Genomic DNA, 20,807 nt, shown 5'->3' with positions numbered 1-20,807 from the left:
ATCTCAGACTCCAAAAGATACCTTTCCTCTCGCATTGCCGGTGCGGGACAGAGCGGAGCAAAGGCAGCTGGAGGCATACAGAAGCGGTGCAGGAGTGGTGCAAGAGGCAGATGAAGTGCCGATACTACGGGATTGAAGTGCACCCCTGTCGCCGAGTTTGATAAACCTCTCTCGGTCTCTCGGTCTGCTGCGGCCCAACTTCTGGCCCAACTCCTGGTGGATTGTGGTCCCTGTAGTTTTTCTTCTTCTACCACTCCTGGGTCATTGACATGGATCTCTGACTTTGCCAAGTTCATAAACAATATTCAGAGGGGGTTTCATGGAGGGGCAAGCCACTAAGCCACTTAGGAAACTTCCTCGGAGAAAGGGTACTACCCTTCGTGATGTCTCCCCCGGGTGTGTTCAACAACAGTCGTTGTCAACTAAATCAATCAAGGACATTTATAGAGCACACTACTTACCCGTAGGGTCTCAAGGCGCTTGGGGGGGGGGGGGCCGTTACTGCTCGAACAGCCAGGTCTTGAGCTTCTTCCTGAAGGAGAGGTGGTCTTGGGTCAGGCGCAGGTCGGGAGGGAGGGAGTTCCAGGTCTTGGCGGCCAGGTAGGAGAAGGACCTTCCTCCTGTTGTCGCTCTTCGGATGCGGGGGACGGCGGCGAAGACAAAAAGTCACACCCAGGTGGCCAACTGTTACAAGTTTGGATCAGGGAGTTTTTCGGCAAACCTACTCTTCAAACTGGCTCTCCCCCTACTTCAACATCACACCATGACGCGGATGTGGACGCTGACGTGGACGTGGAAATCCAGGACTACGACAAGCTTCTTCTTTCTCCCAGTACTGTTCACATCAAAAGATCACTCTCTGAGAGTCTCCGCTTATGCTCGCCTGAAGCTCATGTTTTACATGAGAGCTACCAGCCGCACAGGCTCTCCTAGGAAGATGTCATCATAATTCAGGATAGCCTTATTGACCCTGAAAGAGTCTATTCCACTGGCCTGGGAAATTCCTCTGCATCAGTTCCTGGCTTAGACTCTATAAACACTATGAACACTACAGTAATAAATACTGTAGTCAAACTACAAGTTCAAGCCCAAGTCCACGGCAGCGTCCTGTCTACTCCTTCAAATCGTCCAGATAGTGGCAGAGACCAGGCAGCTGCTAACTCAGTATCAAAGTCCTCACCACAACGCAGTCTAGGTGCTCCCCAAATTAACCCCAGCGACTCTCTGTTTTCAAAGAAGAGCCCAAAGTATGAAAGTCCTCTCCTATCTAAAAACTTATCTGACCGATTCCTGGCTTCTTTAGAAGCCCGAATCGAAGAATCCCTCACTCATACACCGGGCCTTAGCCCTCACTTCAACTCTTTCAGCACAGTGCAAGAAGAACCGGATCCATCTGTGTTAGCCCCTTCGGGATCTACTAGTTCTATCTCGGTCTCTTTGACATCCCTTCACGTAAAGCAAGACGCAATTGCAACAGCCTTACTATGGCAATCACAGAAAATGGAATTACAGATTGACCTAATTCAAACTTTGGCTTCAGCGTTGTCTGACCTGGGCTCCAGGCTATGCTCTCTTGAAAGTTCAATAGGGCCTTCGGATAGTTCGAACTCTTGTTCCTGTTTTCCACTAATCAACAAACTTTCATCCCTCCCAGAAATTCTGGGTGCGCTCTTGGATAGCGTGAAGTTTAACAACAATGGAAACGGGAAATTGAAATCTACTCAAGAGTCTCAAACCTCTTTTTCTTCCGAAGAGCCCTTGTGTACTGCAATATTGGCTGATCCGATATCAGCGAGAAGAACTACTCCCCCTTCTTTTGATCCAGACCTTAAAATTTCGGCTTGTTCGTCATTGGGGACCAGCCCAGGCAATCTCAAAGCTGGCTCGGAGAGCACTAACATCAGCAGCCTAAAGTCCATCCCATTAGCGAATTCGCAGTCTGATCTCACTGACACAGTCCACATAAATATGGTTCACATGCCACCCAACTCTCCCATGAAACCTCCACTGTCCAGGAGGGTGAGAAAGAAACTTAAAAAACAATCCAAAAAACAACGTCTTGCGAAAAGGAGAGTGGGACATGATGGGTTAGGGGCACCTAGTACGCCAGTTACCAAAGTAAGGGGGCTCTCCTACTTTCCCATTTTCAACCTGGCCTTAAAACCTAAATCGAAAATCACTGAGACAAGAATGACTCCCGTGGTCAATAACGAGGCCACTGAAAATCTTGGGCCATTGATTCAGGAAGTGCCCATGAGAACGCCCCCGGCTCCCAGAGTCACCAGATTATACTCTACAATGGCAACACATGAATCTCAGCCAATTAAACTAAAGGACCAGCCTCTCTTGACCAAAGCCTAGGCTGCCAAAATAACACAGCACAGCCCCCAACGGAAGTACCAAACACACGGAACAGCCCGATCAAAGGCCCGGGAAAGGCACAACGAACGAATGCAGAGTCCCAAACTACAACAGAAGGTGAAGCGACGGGCTGCTCCCTGCGCCACTCGCTAGGTGTCCCAATTGAACCCCAGGGGATCACTCTATACAAATGCAGAGGTCTCTTCAGTCCCAACTGATACATGTCCCGGGAGGGATAAGTCATATAGGGGGGAATAATCATCTAACTGAAGTACGACCCCAACATCTTAAGGTACCTGCACCTCAAATCGAAACAGCTAGGAGACAGAACTATCAAAGTCCGGAAAAGGAAGCAGAACTTGTTTTTTTCCACATTATGACCACAAGGGCCCACAAGACATCCTCAATAGAAACAACCTTATCCGCCTATTCAGCCACGTCCCGGCGCTCTCCGGGGTCACCTCTTCAGATCTCACACTGGTCAAGTTTGTCTCATTACCAGGCAAAGGGGGCTCAGAAGCAACTGTCACAACCTGGTCCCGAGAATCCCTAAGGGACGCAATTCTTGGCGAAGCCAGCAAATTTGAAAACTGGGGCATAGAACTGTGGGTTCCTAAACAACAAAACAATCCCCATGTACTTCTTCAGGTAGACCCTGTGAGGCCGTACATCAGTGTTCTGAAGGGGACCTGGGGTGCAACCCATGCCTGGCTTCCAGAAGTTTCGAAAGTGGATAACTTTATAAACATCTCATGTACCAATAATCAAAGTCTGGTAAGCTGTAAACCCAGCCATCCTGTCTCCCATGCTACTGACCGCCTCTACGGGCACTCCGATCGAGAGCCTTCAACCACACGCTCCCAGCAGCAGTCCTCCTAACGGGGAAGCCAACTGGTCAGACTCCAAACTGTCCATCACGTCTTGGAATGTGGCTGGGTTAAAGTCAACTTTTTCATCTAAAGTAGCCGTGGAATTCCTGAACAAAAGCGACATCATTTGCTTTCAGGAGACTTAGTCTCTATCTCCATCGCCTATTACGAACTTTTTCAATCAGCTAACCAGCCCTATTCCTATGGAAGACCCTCTGGGGGCCTTTCCATTTTCAACAAACATGGGTGTAAGATTGTGGCCACTCCCATCTTTCAGAATTTAACGGCAGGGCAGACTGTGCTAATTACCGGTCTTTCATCTTTAGGTAAGGCTTTCTCAATGCTCTTAATCAACTGTTATACCACAATACAGCTAAAACTTTAAAATCAACGGCAACAGTTCTACTGATTAAACATCTGGAAGTACTTTTATTGGAATTTGCCTCAGCAGATGTACTGTTACTAGGGGACTTCAACATCATAGACTTGGCAACCAACGGCCTTTCAGTCATCAAATCTAAAGAGCAAGAAACCATGATTACTTTTCTAACTAATTACAACCTACGCTCTGCAAAGCAAACTATATTGGAACAAAACCCGGGTGTCTATTTTCCGTCAACACAGACCCTATGGGCCACGTCTAAAGTTGACTCTTGACCCGGAGTTAGCCAGCCAAAGAAGAGCCCTAATTAGGGCCGTGCGCCTGCACAAATTGAAAGGCACTGCGCTCTCTGCCAATAATACGGCTTTACTGCGCAAAGCCTTCAAAAAATCATCATGGGACGCCAAGAGACAAAAAGAACAGAACGAGTGGCTAAAAATATTCGTCTTGCTAAAGGAAAAAAAACTGTCCCAGTATATACCAACACGTTTATGACCCGTCGGCTACCAGACTCATGCCTGGGCTCGATCCTATGCCCAATTTTTAAGAAAGGAGATCCCTCGCTACCAGCTAATTACCGACTCATTGCCCTATTAGATCTTGATGCCAAGGTATACGCCCGGTGTCTTCTTAGGTCATTAGAAAAATGGGTAGCAGAAAACAACATTCTACCATATTTCCAAACAGGGTTCCGATCTTCGGCCTCTACAATAGATAACATCACAACTCTAGCTATTCTGAGCCAACAAGCAGCACACAAAAAATCATCTTCCTCTCTACTTCTGCTTTATAGACTACAGTGCCGCCTTTGATAAAGTGTCGCGCAACACCTTATGGAGGAAACCGGACAATTGGGGGATTCCACAGAGTTTGCTAGGAGCTCTTATCTCCTTGCATAAGAACACATGGGTGCGAATTAAAACTGGCCCAAAGACAGTCTCTGCAAAAATTGTTACCGGAGACGGTCTAAAGCAAGGTTGCGTTCTAGCCCCCCTCTTGTTCAATCTCTACACTGCTGACCTGGGAACATTCTTGGAGAAAAGTAACCTCCTCCCGCCAAAATTGGGCTCTGGAAAAAGGAACTTGCACATTTTACAATATGCCGATGATATTGTAATAATGGACCAGGCAAAATCGGGCCTCCAAAGAGCATTAAGCAGGCTCCACAAATATAATACTGCCAATATCTTAATTATCAATCAGGAAAAGACTAAGGTTTTGATATTCGGCGGCTGTAAGAATAAGAAAAGCTTAAGGTGGTACATTGGGCCTGCAAAGATCAAGACAACGACAAAATATAATTACCTGGAGGTCAGCCGCGGTCCGTGGAGGGAGTTACGGTGGGGCAGGGAGGCGGGGAGGGGGAGGGGCAGGGTGGGGGGTGCTAAAAACCGGCATATGGATAATTGCAGGTAAGTAAACAATTTAATTAATACAACGAATATCGTAGCGCGCACTACATCGCATTTTGCATTGCAGTGCGCGCTACGAAATTCATTGTATTAATTAAATTGTTTACTTACCAGCAATTATACATATGCAGGTTTTTAGCACCCTCCACCCTCCCCTCCTCCTCCCCCCCTCCCCGCCTCCCTGCCCCACCGTAACTCCCTCCACGGGCCGTGGCTGCTGGGGGTATAGTTTAGCAAGTCCTCTAGACCAGCAGCCCATCTAGCCGCCTTGAAAAAGAGAGCAGGAGCTATAACATACTCCCTGCTCCGACTCAATCAGTCCCTGAGTAGTTCTTCTGCAGAACCCATCCTGAAGGTGATTAAAGCTACTCTTCTCCCCGCCTTAAACTATGGGCACCAGGCCTTCCCTGGTGCATGCTCTGCCAGCCTTGACCTTGCCCAAGTTGCCATTTATAAAAACATCTTTCATCTTCCAAACTTCATTCATAGGGCAAGATTACGACTGGAGCTGGGCCTTCAAAGACAATCTATTTATTGTGAGGCTGACACCCTGAAATACTTTATAAGGACATTAAAAGCCGCAGACAACACTTTAAAAGCCCGGCTAAAGGAAACCTTTGCTAGCCCAGGAAATCCATGGAATTGTCAAGTTACAAAGGCTATAAAACCGCTAGAGATCGATAACTCATTACAAACCTTAGACACTATTCATACACAGTCTGGAAAAAGGTTATCAATAAGCAGGTCAAACAAATTTCCCACCGGATGGACTTCCAGGCTTTAAAAACATTAACAGTCCTGCTCCCCCTGAACAACTCATACCTCCCCGGGGCACCTCAATCTTACCTCCTGGAAAACTTAAATGCAGTGGCTCGGAAGAATATAGTGTTCATGCGTCTCCAAGGTCTGCGTTCAACTGCCTTTCACCGATGGGCTCCAACAAGTGAGAAGGGGGCATGCAGACTGTGCAATTACCAGACTGAATCATGGCTGAATCTCCTGTGCTGCTGTCCTGCCCTGGACGCCCCCAGAAGACTTCTTTTAAAACCCTTATATTTAAAATGGGGCATCAGGTCGTGTTGGGAAGCATCGGCCATTGCTTCACTTCCTCAGACACTCAAGTACTTGCAAGGACTGGAAAATTCGTGAGACTCTTGAATAACCCTTTTTACCCTCTTTGGCCCCCGTGCTTCCAGTTCTCCCCCCCAAAAAACTTATCACAGACCTTTTCTGTCCTCTTACTTAGCATTCCTATACTAATGTATTTTACTTTAAGTCCTGCTCTGTTTTCTTGATTATACGGGCACCTACAAGATTGACTTTTACATGTACAGGACTTCAAATCTTGATTGTTTTTTTCAGTCTTTGCTTTTTTAAATTGTGCTAATGTTGATATTTTATAGCTATGGTTTTAAATAACTGTGCTAATCCAAAAAAAAACTGAAAACCTGAAACCAGTGACAATGCAAACATGACTGAAGGCCAATTATCTGTAGCCTGACTGTTGCATTTTTAATCTCTAAATTTAATCTGTCAAAAAATGTCCCTTTTGACAGGTCAAAACCATCCATTCAAATATTTATAAGCCCCCCCCTATGCAGACCTTATTGCCGAAAAGGCCAGATGCATGTTATGTAAAAGTATGACATGTAGGAAATCAATGTTAAACATCCTTATGGTGAAAAAGTCCCCAAAAGTGATTTTCACTGTAGCAAGACTAACTGTTCCATAAGAAAACTCTGGGTTACACTACTACATTTTTTTTTTTTTTTTTTTTTTTTTTTAAAGTTTTTTATTGTCATTCGTGCGAATATACACAGCAGTGTGCCTACAACCATACTTAGGCCGGCAGCGATACACAATCAATAACGCAACAGGAAAGTCTTCAAAGATTAGCATAGGGGCAGTCATCGGGAACATCCATTAGCATAATAATATTGTATTTGGGCAAAGATACGACAGTTCTTACAGCCTGCCCATCTGTAACTGGGCGATGGGTAGCGGGGACACAGCATGCGGAACAGCATAAACATCAGCAAGGTCATTACAATACAGAGGGTAGTCAGCACCGCAGTCCTCAGGCCCAACTCACCACAGTTTCCCCAAGGAGGAGCGACAGCGCAGGGCTGATGCACAGCTGCCAGGTAGGCCTCCGGACGTATCAGTAACACAGTGCTCAACAGCTAACCAGCAGAACCCTGAAAGTTGATCACACCTGCATGTCCACACCAGCACGTAGAGACATCGGTCAGGGGAGGGGAGTCCTCACCACCCCTAGGGCAATGTCAGTGTAATCTCTCTACACTGCCCCTCCTCCGCCATCGCTCCACCCAAAGCACATGTATCTATTCCGAGTCCGAAGCCATGGATAGGCCAGCAGCGTCGGTCTCCCCCTCCCCCTGAACTGTAGGTGTGAGAAGGTATATCTGCAGAGGGCCCCAGATATCAGCAGGCCTAGAGCCGGGAGGCAGCAGTTCTACGAATATTCCATACTGTTCCTGACAATATAACATGTCTTGCACCCAATCTTTGAATTTCGGGGCCCGGCCTCGACCCCACCTGCAAGCCAGATGTCTCCTTGCTAATAAGAGCGCAACATTCGTGAATTTCCGTATCGTCCGTGCCAGTTGTGCGGTATAACCCAGTAGGAACAGCAGTGGATCCAAATCTAGAGTAACCCCTATCATGAGGGAGAGACCCCTGCAGACCTGTAACCAATATTCATGAACTTGCGGACAACCCCACGACAAGTGGAAGAAATCCGCCCCCTCCTGTCCACACCTGTCGCATCTATCCGAGTCCGCCAGGCCAAATTTGACCTTCTTGACCGGCGTGTAATAAAGCCTATGGAGGAATTTGTAGTGTATCATTTTGAAGCGACAGCTAGACATCACAGTTCCGGATAGGTCACAACAGTACCCCCATTGGTCCTCCGTGATCTCACTACCCAGATCCAAGGACCAGTGTGCTCTAGCCGCACTCTCCACTACAGGTAGTTCCCTCCGAAGACATTTATAGATGTTGGACACTAGATGTGCACCATCCGCGCTATTCAACACAACCGCAAGCGGGGCTATAGTGGGCGGCTCCAGAGGGTATTCAGGTAGCAAGGCTTTCAAGCCCTCTCGCAGCCGTATGTAATAGAACAATTCCAGGGGGTTGGGCGTAAATTCCCCAAAGAAATTGTCACGAGACCGAAACACGCCGTCTTGGAATAAGTCGCCCCAAGTTAGTATCTTCAGCCGAAGACACATGCGGCGGAATCCCGCCTCCTGGAAAAGCGCCATCCGTGGGTGATACGACAGTGGCAATCTGGCCGTGTACAATAATGAGGCACTCAACCGCTTCCCAATTCTATGCCAAGCATCCATTGTACACGTCACTGTATTAGCGTGCATTTCCAATGCCGATACGGGGGCATGAATCACTCCAGTTAATGGCAGTGGACGCGCTATCCAGTCCTCCGCTGCAACCTGTGGCATAAAAGGAGCGGGTTTTACCCAATGGTACAAGTAATGAGCCTGGGCACTCAAATAGTACACCTCGAAATCGGGGACATCGAACCCCCCCACGTTGTAAGGTTGCGCCATAACAGCCCAGCGGAGTCGCGCCTGTTTGCCCCCCCATACTAGTCGTATAAGTTCAGAGCGTAAGGTTTTGAAAAAGAAGGCACCCGGATGATAGGGAATATTGAGGAAGAGATACAGGAAGCGCGGCAAGACCACCATCTTTATGAGGGAGACTCTAGCCGCCATGGAGAGGGGCAGCGCGATCCATCGTGTCACCGAATCAGACAGTTTCGACACAGCTACGCCGTAGTTCATTCGTAGCGTTTCTTCCCGATCTCGTGATATCTGTATCCCCAAGTAGCGCACTTCCGAGGAACACCATTCCAGAGGATAGTCAAGTGGGAACTCAGACACAGCAGGTGTTAGGGGGAAAAGTTGGGATTTTCCCCAGTTTATAGTGACGCCAGACAGGCCCCCAAAGGCGACAAATTCCCTCAGTAAGGCATTCAAGGTGGTCTGGGGTTCTTTAACGTACAGTGTGACATCATCCGCATAGAGGGAAATAGATAGTTGTCGCCGAAAGCAATTAAAGGCGCTGTCGTTGTGTAGCTGGCGGATGCGGCAAGCCAGCGGTTCTATCGCGATGGCGAAGAGTAATGGGGAGAGGGGACACCCCTGGCGGGTACCCCTCGTGATAGTAAACGCATCAGACAGACAGCCATTCGCCAGCACCCTCGCCGTCGGAGCAGTATATAATAACCGCACCCAGCTCACAAAAATCGGGGGAAAGCCCATCCTCTGCAATACCGTGAATAAGAACTCCCACTCCACAGAATCAAAGGCCTTTGATGCGTCCAAAAAAATCGCGGCAAGAGGTATTCCGGGGCTTACCGTCTGTATCAGGGAGAACACCGTACGGAGATTGTGTGAGGTAGAACGCGTAGGGACAAATCCCGACTGATCGGGGAGAATAAGTGTGGTCATGAGTAAGGAGAGCCTCGTGGCGAGCACTTTGGCCAGTATCTTGGCATCGCAATTCAGGAGCGACAGCGGGCGATAAGAATCACAGTGCATGGCGGGTTTACCAGGCTTAAGTAAAGATGTGATTACCACCTCTCTCATGGAGCGTGGCAGCACTCCCACCTCTAAGGCATCCTCAAATACCTCCCGCAAAACCGGAGCCATAATATCCACATAGCACTTGTAAAATTCGGCGGGAAGCCCATCATGGCCCGGCGCCTTCCCGTTGCTCAGGGACATGATGGCATCCCGTACCTCGTCCAGCTCGAGTGGCGCCCCTAGGAACTGCCTGTGGGTATCGCTTATCCAGCAAAGCGCAACATCCCCCAGGAAGCCATCCAAATCCACGTCACCGCCCGCCCGAGAAGTGTATAGTTGTTCATAGTGTGTTCGAAGAGTGCTCAGTACACCAGCTGAGTCTCTTCGTACCTCTCCTTCAGGTGTCGTGAGTTCTAAAATAGTGTTCGAACCGCGTGCCTCCCGGACTATCGTTGACAGTGCCTTTCCAGGCCTCCCCCCTTCATTGTAGACGCGGGCCTTCCAATGCTTTCCCTTGAAGTGCATCTCCCTCTGCGCCTCAGCTTCATATTCTGACAGTTTAGCTCTGAATTCCCGCTGTGCCTCCCCCCCATCCCCCCGCACCATGCTCCCCTCAAGGGCCCTAAGGTCCCCCTCTAACCTATGGAGTGTACGCTGTATGTCTCTGAGGACCCCGGAACTTTTAGCAATGCACCAACCCCTCACCGTAACCTTGAAGGCCTCCCACACTGTTTCCACACTATCCACGGTATCCTTGTTACGGGGAAAGAACTCCTCAATATCGCCCCTGAGTTCCTCGCGGAAGACCATGTCCACCAGAATGTTAGGGTGAAGTCGCCAAGGTGGACGTGGTTTAGCAAACCCGGGCATATCTAAGGTTAACAAAACCGGGCAGTGGTCTGAGTGCGTCCTGGGCAGGTGCTGGGCATTCAGGACAGACGGTGCTAAGTTCTTAGACACAAATATGTAATCAATTCTCGCCCAAGTACCCGTATAAGATGTAAAATGTGTGCCGTCACAGTGTTCAGGGTGCAGGTGTCTCCAGCCATCGACTAGGCCTCCCTCTTCCACTATCCCACGAAGGGTATCTCTTGCCCTGGGGTGATATGTTGAACATCCATCAGCCCTATCCAACCTCGGGTTCAAAGCAACATTAAAATCTCCACCCCAGATTAGATAACTAGAGCCCACATCCATCACAGCTCCCCATAGTGCAGAGAAGAAATCAGGGTCATCAACATTAGGTGCGTAACAATTGGCCAGGGTAACTGACACCCCACCCATCCTCCCCCACAGAATCACATACCTCCCCTCTCTATCTATGCGTTGACCCTGTAGTGTAAACGGGAGAGCCCGATGTACAAGGATGGCCGTCCCTCTAGCATAAGAGGAATAATTTGAAAAGACCCGTATTCCCGCCCACCGCCCCCCGAACAGAGGGGCAGTCGACGGTGGGTTGTGGGTCTCCTGTAGCATGACCACCTGAACGTCATGCCTGTCCCAGTAGGCCATGAGCTGTCTACATTTACGCGCATCTTTAAGCCCTCGTACATTCCACGACATGAAATTACACTTGTTAACGTCCCCTGCGCCTATACAAGGCCAGTCGAACCAGCTGTAGGACGCAAAAGTGCGCCACCGAGATCTTCAATGAAGCATAATCATGTCTTCCGCTGCCGGCACTCCAACATGCCATCTCGTCTTTCCGCTCTTGCATATCGCACTCAACTAGTACATGCAACCCCCAAACATCCCCCCAGCCCCCCCCCCAACTCCCCACACAGGCCACCCCAACTCGCCTGTTTCTCCTTCCCCCGCATCCCACCCCAATCCCGTCAGCAAACAGGGGCGGCAACACATCCCATAATCGCAGTAACTACGCGCGTAGCAGCCGCTAAGCATCCGTGCAAACGTCGTACATTCCCCCTTGCAGAAACCTGTACCCCCACTCACAGCAAGCATCCAACAACAACCCTGGCAAACTAATCGGAGTAGCGCCAAAAATGCAGAACCATGCAACAGGGACCTACAGTAGTAGAGGCCCGTTAGCGCGCTGTAGAGTATAATCCTGTGAAGCAGGACCCCAAACAAAAGCACATCAACAATACCAATAGCAAACAATAAGACAACAAGCAAAGGAGCCAGCCGCTCACGAGTACTTGTACCCCCTCCCACCACCCACCTGAGCAATCCCAACCTGCCAGGACCCCTCACCCACCCCCCTCCCACAATATACATCCCCAACCAAAACAGTAGCACCAATAAGAGCAAAGTGCATGGGGAATACCCTTCAGGGTGCAGTCTAGGGGCGCACAGAACTACCCCCCATGCCTCACCATCGGCCCGCATAGATCAAGGAGGCGCGGCCCAGGCAGCGGGGGGAGGGCGCCTGGATTAATTAACCACCAAGGTCCGGAGCACGTCCAGCGTCCGCATGCGTCATGTGACAGTTAGACAGGAGAAAAAAAAAAAAATCCCACCTCGCAGTTCTCTGCTGGGGGGAGCAGCTAAGCAGAAGTCTATAGGATATGGGACCAGTTCACATCAGTCCCCCATGCGCACCCAGCAGACATCACAACCAAGGACCTTGCTATATCACTCATCTTCATTGGCGGATTGGATCCCCTCCTGGCCATCATCTCCACCGCGTCGGTCAGCAGCCCGTTCTCTCCTAAGCCGTTTCACGAAGTCCTCTGCCTGCTGTGGGTTAGTAAAGAAAAGTTGTTTCGCCTGATGCGTCACTCGCAATTTGGCAGGGTACAGTAGGGCGTAGTCCACCTGAAGATCCCTGAGCTTCTTCTTCACATCCAGAAATTTACGCCTCTGCTCCTGTACTACAGGCGTGAAGTCCGGGAAGATGGTGAAATTGACTCCGTCATAAGAAAGCGTGCGAGCCGTGCGTGCCGCTCGCAGGGCCGTATCCCGGTCCCGATAGTTGAGGAGACGAGCGATTATCGGTCGCGGCGGTGTCCCAGTGGCCGGTCGCGGACCAAGAGATCGGTGCGCTCTCTCCACGATGAACTGCTTAGAGAAGGCTTCCTCACCAATCGCTCCGATGAGTATCTTCTCCACATAGGTTTCCATCCTACCCACGTTGGTCGTCTCTGGCACGCCAATCACGCGTATGTTATTACGCCTACTTCTGGCCTCCAACTCCTCATTCTTCGCTGCGATTACTCGGAGGACATTATCCATCCGTGCCAGGTGAGTAGTATGGGTAGCAGCCGTATCGTCGTGATCAGAAACGCGTTGTTCCACCGCCGTGAGTCGTTCCTCATGAACGTCCAATTTTTGTACTACTGCGTCCATACGTGACGATAGCTTATCCACCTTATCCACTATGGTCGCGAAACCCTGTCGCATTTCCTGCAGCATTTGCTGGAAGTCAGGGGCAGCAGGCTGAATAGCAGAATCATGCACCACAGGGGGGGATCGGGACGCCCCCGCATCCTGTACAACCCGGGAGGGTCTCCTGGACGCAGAGGAGTCAAAAGATAGCTTTGGTTGTTTGTTATCCGGCTTACCCATGGCTTAACACCAGAAGCAATCGCACCCAGTCTCCGGCACAGTATTGCAACTCAAAATCGCCCCGCAAGGTCCAGGCAGTTGTGGGATTGCCTCCGCAGCCACGCAGCAGACACCCCCGGCAGGAAGGCTAGCCGGAGAGTCGGCAGAAGTAAAGACGTCTCCGCACCGCTGAGGTATGACCCCCGGGTCGCTATGAACAAGATAGGTAGCAGAAGACAAAGGCACGGTTGAAGCAGGCCAGTCGCACAGTGCAGGGACCCGTCCCCAGCACCAAGTGGTAGAGCGCCAGTAGTTCCGAAGTGCAGCGAAGTGCAGCGAAGCGCAGGTAGTGTAGCCCCCCTTCGTCAGCGAGCAAGCACTCAGGAGGCAGCAGGCAGGTCTCCACAGCAAGGGGGGGCCACAGCAGGCAGCAAAGTTGTAAATGAGGGGCACAGCTCCCAAAAGCACAGTCTGTAGCCCCACCACAATTCCAGCCGCCACTTCACCAGACGCCAAGCAAGAGACGTCTGCAGTGAGCCATCCAGAGTCAGGAATGATCCCCACAAGGCCCCAGCACCTTCAGCCACCGCAGCCGCCACTCACCATCGGACTCTGCAGCTCAATACGGCTTACCGGCAGCCCCGCAGTGCAGCAGGCAGCGTCCGCTCTCAGGGCCCCAGGTCGGCCGGTCCCACAGAATGATACTGGGCAGGATAAGAGGAACCACGGTCCATGACAGTGACCAGGGGCACGAGCAGGTAGAGGGACAACCCCGCCTCACCTGTGGCACTCTGCAGCTGATATCGCCGGTAGGGCCGCCGGCGGTAAGAGGGCGTCGCAGGGCAATTCGGCAGCTGGGCAGGTCGGTGTGGCTCCTCAATGTCCGGCGAGGATCCCGAACAGCCCGCACTACAGTCCGGAGGCCGCAGCAGTTCGCCACCAGCAGCTGGAACCCCGAGGGTAGAGGGGGCTCACCCGGCAGCTCCTCAGCAGCGCGGTCAGGAAGGGCCTAGACGCCTCGTGGTGCGCCGCGGCCCCCAGCACCACAGCAAGCCGGCCAGCGAATCCGGGCACTCCAGGCCCATGGACGGACGGAACTCCAGCCGCGTGTATCTCCGGGCAGGGGCGGCAGAGCACAGTCAAACTGCAGCCAGCAGCACAGCAGATCGTCCCGTTTCGGAACACATGGACGCCAGCACTCCAGCCGGTGGTTAAGGTAGGATAACAGAAGGATTAGAAATCCAGGCAGCAAGAGCCTCACTTATGTGCGGCCATATTGCAGTGCGCCCTCTAGCGCCCCCGGGGTTACACTACTACATTTAATAATGCGATTCTTTAGTTAGTAAACAGCCAGAATAATCATTAAACAGCAATTTTAAATAGTTATTAAAATTCAATTCACTGGTGAAGTCAGGATTTTTGATGAAGTATAAGAATTAGGTACTTTTAGAAAGTTACAGTTTTTCCTTCCTAACGCCTCTGGAAGCCCATTTGCATTTGTTCTATCACTTCTGCCAGCCAGTCATTAGCAATTGTAATGGTGCAAAACTTCCCCAGACTAGAGAACAAAGGCTCAGATGTGTTGAGGTATTTTTGTTCCTCTGGCAGGATGACCATTTGGGTTGGGTCCAGGAATGGAATTAACTTCAAAGAGGGCCCCTCTGTCACAGGCAAATGTTAGCGGACACTTGGGCAGGGTCATTCCTTTGTCTCCCAAGCCAGGAGGGCTCCTATTACAGTAAACCTCCTTTTGGCACTACAGTGTCAAACCTTGCTTGAATGTCAAATCCTGCTTGACATGTGCGCTGTGGGTTTCCATATAACATTTACGGCACACTTCGTAGGGTGGAAACAGGATGCTGTTAGCACCCAAAATTTGGGAGGGCAAATTGATGACCAGTGCAAACACAAAGCACTTACAACAAAGACCTCCTATTCTTGGAGTTCCTCTGTCTTCAGGCAAATGGTTCTTGGCTGCCATGGCAGAATGGAGCTGCAATGAATTGCATTACAAATACAATCATCAACTTTCATTAACCTAATTTTCAGTCAATGATAAGAGGTTTTGAATATTTTTAAAGCTTTATTTCACATTAAGAGATTAGTATTTTTTTTCAGAGTAGTCAAATTACAGAAATATCGAGAAACGATTTAATTAGAGTTAGCATAGTATGGACTGTGTGTTCTATCAAGGAAATAGTCCCTATCTAGCCTAAGAGTCGTAAACTAAATACAAACCCATAAAGAGTTCTCTTGGGAAAATAGCATGAATCTGGAGCGTTTAGTTAGTCAAAGAATGAACCCCCCCAATAAGAGCATTTCCAGAAACTTAGCAAAGATCTCCAACAAGTTGCAGCAGCAACTGTTAATTATATCAAGGAAAATAAATCATAGCAGTAGCTATGATCTACTATAGGAGAAAGTCTCCCCGTAAAAAGATCAGGGTGAAAGGAAATCGCCATTAGCAGTGGCACACAACAACCTGGACAAGCATAAGGGAAGCATAATGCAGAAAGCATCAAGGGTAAGATGGCATGGAAAGGAAGAATGGCATAGATTATTACCATTGGAAGTCCCATTTTCATTGGATGAACTGTGCTAAATGTTGCAAATGTTTTATGTTATTAAATACATGTGTTCCTAGTTAGAGAATCTACGCCATTCTCCCTTTCCATGTATATAATAACATAAGACATTTGAAACATTTAGCACGGTTCATCCAATGAAAATGGGACTTCCAATGGTCTGTCATCTCTCCTCCCATTTCCAATGGTAAACATTCACCCGGTGATCAGTTATCTAAAGGTTTCTAATATATCTTGCACTAGATACACAAGGGAAGGTGACACTGAGGGGATTGAATCCCAAGAACTCTGTGATAATATTTCACAGTTTTTTGTTAGGAAAATTGAAGCTATCTATACTAAGATACTAACGTCTAACTCCATCTCTAATAATTCAGTAACAACTGACTGCCGAGTCCAGCCATCTACTATGACTATAGGAAATAAGGCTAAGAAACTCGCTGTTTTCCCACCCATCTCCATGGAAGAGTTGACTGTTCTTGTCACTCAAACAAAGAGTGGGTGCCCCACAGACATCATCCCGGCACGTATCATGCCACTTTTGTTGGATGATCTAGGGGTTGGAATGCGACATGTAGTCAATCTGTCCTTGTGTACTGGGGAAGTCCCCTTAGACTGGAAGCAGGCCCTTGTGAAACCCCTGCGGAAAAACAATTCGATCCCCTGGTCTGATCTGACAAACCTGAGACCGATCTCTCTTCTCCCTTTTTTAGGGAAGCTTGCTGAGAGATATGTGAATCAGCACTTGTCAAAATTCATCGAACACACGGGTGGACTCGATCCCTCTCAGTCGGGCTTTAGGCCTAGGCACAGTACTGAGACCGCCTTGCTGTCCGTCGCTGACAATCTTCAGATGCTACAGGACAAGGGCTATTCCGTTGTCCTGGTACTTTTAGATTTGTCAGCGGCGTTTGACACTGTGTCACACGACATCATGACCTCCAGACTAGTTGACATCGGTCTGGAAGGCAAGGCCCTGGCCTGGCTAAGGAGTTTTTTCATCAAACGCACTCAAAAAGTCATCTTGGGACCATACCAATCAGAGTTGGTGGCGATCTCGAAGGGGGTGCCACAGGGCTCTTGTTTGAGCCCCACGTTATTTAACATCTACGTGGCACCCCTAGCTAACATCATGAGATCCCATGGGTTCATTCCAGTATCATACGCGGATGATACCCAACTCCTCTTCCCCTTTAAAATCATGACTCCTGAAGTGCGTGATTCCTTTGCCCGGGGGATGAAGGAAGTTGCACGTTGGATGGCAGCTAACTTCCTTCAGTGCAACGTCTCCAAGACCGAGGTTATGCTCTTTGGGGAAGCCAAACGCCTGTGGACTCCGGACTGGTGGCCTCGAGACCTTGGCCCCGAGCCCAAAATGGTGGTAAAAGACCTGGGAGTGAAATTGGACCATGAGCTTGCCCTAAAACAACAAACCAACCAAGTGGTAAGCTCATGTTTTCATGTTATTGGGCTTCTCAGGAGAGTATTCCCCCTGTTACCGGATACCACCAGGAGAACATTGGTCCAGTCACTAGTGTTGAGCAGGCTGGACTATTGCAATGGGTTGATGCTAGCGGCCAATGAGGGGATCTTTGCCAGATTGCAGGTTGTGCAAAATACTGCTGCACGATTAGTTCTAAATGTCCCGCCTCGTACTCCCTCAAAACCGTTGCTGACCAAACTCCATTGGCTTCCAGTGAAGCAGAGGGTGATGTTTAAGATCTGTTGTGTCATCCACAAATGCCTCATTGGAAAAGGTCCTGGTTACCTTACTGAAAAATTCATTCCTTACGTTCCATCTAGATCTCTGAGATCGGGAGATCAGGAATTGTTATGTGTTCCCAGGGCCTTGAAGGCAAGAAAGGGGGGGAGGGCCTTATCAGTAGCTGGCCCCAAGTTGTGGAACCAACTCCCGAAGGAAATTAGAGTATGTAGGGAACATTTCCCTTTCAGGAAAAAACTTAAAACATTTCTCTTTAATTATTAGTTGGCCTTGTGTGTATTTAATAAATCATGACTAGTTTTCTGTCCCTCAGATGCTGCCAAAGGCGCGGAGATACTCCTTCGGGAGTCGATTCCCAGCGCCATACAAACATGCAAATAAAGGTTCTCATGACATTCTTTGCAGGCCTCTTCTGTTAACTGTTGTCAGTATCCCATTGTGTGGACAAAGGGCTAGTCTAACACAATTAAACTATCAGTAAATCATGGTGAGATCATGCAAAATAATATCTTCAATAAGCTCAACTTTGTTAATGCTCCATACATAACACAATATAGCAGGATACATTGTTTAGTGAAATGAGGAAATTATATGGTGTTAGATAGCAAAGAAATACATTTCTCCTAGAGAAGCACATTTTAAAGTAAAGTATGATTTAACAGTCAGAGGATTACATCAGCAGTTCTAAGAGGCTTTTTATTTATATGGAAAGCAGAAGTCAAAAAATATTTTCAGGCCTAGTCATAGAAGCACATTAGGTATGAGAGCATACTACTTATTTAAGCTGCACGTTTATTTTTGCACGTTCAAGAAAGCATTTTCTCCTTCGATTTAAAGCTACATGATTTATTTATCATAGTCAAACACACTTTCTAATGTCGGACACATTTTCTTCAACTTGAAACAAAGTAAATGTTAATGAAAAATGTAGACTTTAAAAATGTTAAAGCAATTCTTGTGTATCCACTGTCTAGTTGCTGAGAAACTCTACTCTATTCTACCAGAATTCTGTGTCTAGTCTTACTGGGGGTACAATGACTGCCCCAAACTGTCCTTAATGTTAGATGCAGAAGGCCACTAGGATTACCATAGTACACGTTCCACACACACACACACACACACTCACACACACACACACGCCCACACACACGCACAAATACACACACAGCCCTCAGATTCCACTCTGAGTGTGCCAAAGACTTTCTCCATTCTGAAAATGCTGAAAGTGGGTAGGGTTGGCCCCCGAAACTTTTACGTAATTGGTTAGGGCATGCTCAGGAAACATTCCCACCATCTAGTTCATGTCAGATAAAAAAGTAGCATTTCTTGCACCTACTTCTAAACACTCCTGAACCGGAAGACCAGTAAAGTACTGAACCTGCTGTCTGCAGCAAGCAAAGAGCCCTGAAAGGACTGGACTTGCTCTTTCTTGTGACCTGGGCAAATAAGTGGACTCCAAAGCAGTGGTGTAACGAAACTTGAGGGGGCCCCCTGCAAAGCACAATTAGCCCCCCCCCCAGCGACCCGGCCCACCTACCACTTTGCCCCATCGACAAATATAAGCAGTCACCTAAAGCCATATAATCAGCACTTATCTGTGCATACTTCGAACAGCAAATATAGATAGAATCCACTTTAATTGTGTTCTAGGGCTGCCTCAATGATGAAATCCATGGAACAAAGACAGAAAAGTCACATTACAAATGAATACATACTTTTTTTATTTATAACCCTATTTAGTGCCAAGGCGAGGGTTTCCAGGCTCTTTAAACAGATGTCTGGCATTTTTCTTTTGGTAACCCAACTTTACATTCCTTTTCGTGAAATGCATTTTCACACTACAACAGTAAATGTAAATTTCAAATGCAAGGAATAGGCAGAGTGGGGGCCCAGGGGTTACTGGAACCAGAATAAAACTAAGCCCCTGTAACCAGTTTACAAAGGTATGTAAATATGCAAATGGTCTCTGGCCTCGAGGCAGTTGCCTTCAATAACCCTTGTTACTGGGCCTGGAAGCTCAGGTCACCTGCACCCACAGCATGCGGCACTGACCATTTAATTTATGAGGTAGGACTGTTATGAGGCAACTCACTGGTACAACAAACACCAGCAAGAGAGTGTAGTGCTGCCTGTGTGTGCTACAGCGCTGATGGGGCTCTTGGAGGCTGGAAAACGGGGGCTGCTGGGGGCATGGCGGCCAAGAATTTAGATTGCCATGTGTGGCATTTTCATATTTCAGTGTAATTATGAGTGATATTTCAACGACTATGAGTGACACTTTCTTGCAAGCAAAATTAAGCAATGAAGACGATCAACACATATAAATATCAGAAATAACACCACAAAGACCATTCCAGTAGAACCACGTCAGTCTTTTGAGTAAACTACTATGGCAACTATATCTTCAAATTCAAGCATTCCTCTGTGTGTGACCACGACACAGGGCTGTTTGCATTTTTATAGTGGGACATGCTCCCACTGCTATGCACCAACCCTGACAGGTGGATGCGATCGGAAGACTGTAGTCCTTTCATATATACATATTTATAGCCTTTTTTTCATATATTCATCAATCATTATATACATGGATAAATCTACACATTATTTAAACTATTCATCCTTCACTCTTCACAATCTATCTATTCTTCACCCTTCAATTCATTCACCCTTTAACCTATTGATCTTTCACTCTCCTATCCACCATTTCAACATTCCCTCTATCAATTCTTCCACTACTATTCATTAATTCTTTCATCATTCCTTTCACCCTTCCATCCTGCCTTTTCTCCCTTTTTCCTTTGATGTTTCTTTCCATCCAGTCTTTCTTTCTGTCTTTCCTTTGTATACCTATCTGCTATTTCAAATCCTTAATTTTTCTTTCGCTCATAATCACTTTTTCTATTTGTCCCTTTATCAAGGTGTTTCCCCTAATTTCTCTTTCTTTATTTCCTTGCTACCACCTACACCCTTCTCTCATGATATTGCTTAACAGTGTTAATTATGAGCACCTTATATGCAGGACTGAGAGAAGAGGCCCTGAAACACAGGGTTAGATTGTTAGTCAGACACAATATCCCGAAATCATCCATTCATCTGAATTTTGCCACTTTTTTCAAACTTTAACTGCTAAAAGCTAATACATGACCATCTGTACCGATGCTCCCTCCTTGCCGTACACCATATGTTTATTCGTGTGCAGTGAGTGAGAGCCCATAGTGTTTTCAGTTATGACCCTCCCTCCCCCAGTGATTGTTTTTGTGCAGGGAAGGAGTCTTTAGTGTGTGATTATGTGCAGAGTGTAAAGCCCTATTCACTCTTGAAGGTGGTGTTTAGGGATAGCTGGCCTCTGTATGTACCATGAGCATATGAAGGAATAGACCTTCGCATTTGAACAAATATA

The sequence above is a fragment of the Lissotriton helveticus genome, chromosome 7 (genome assembly GCF_964261635.1).
Source record: "Lissotriton helveticus chromosome 7, aLisHel1.1, whole genome shotgun sequence".
In the NCBI taxonomy this organism is placed as follows: Eukaryota; Metazoa; Chordata; class Amphibia; order Caudata; family Salamandridae; genus Lissotriton; species Lissotriton helveticus.
Note: the sequence above shows the minus strand (reverse complement) of the source record.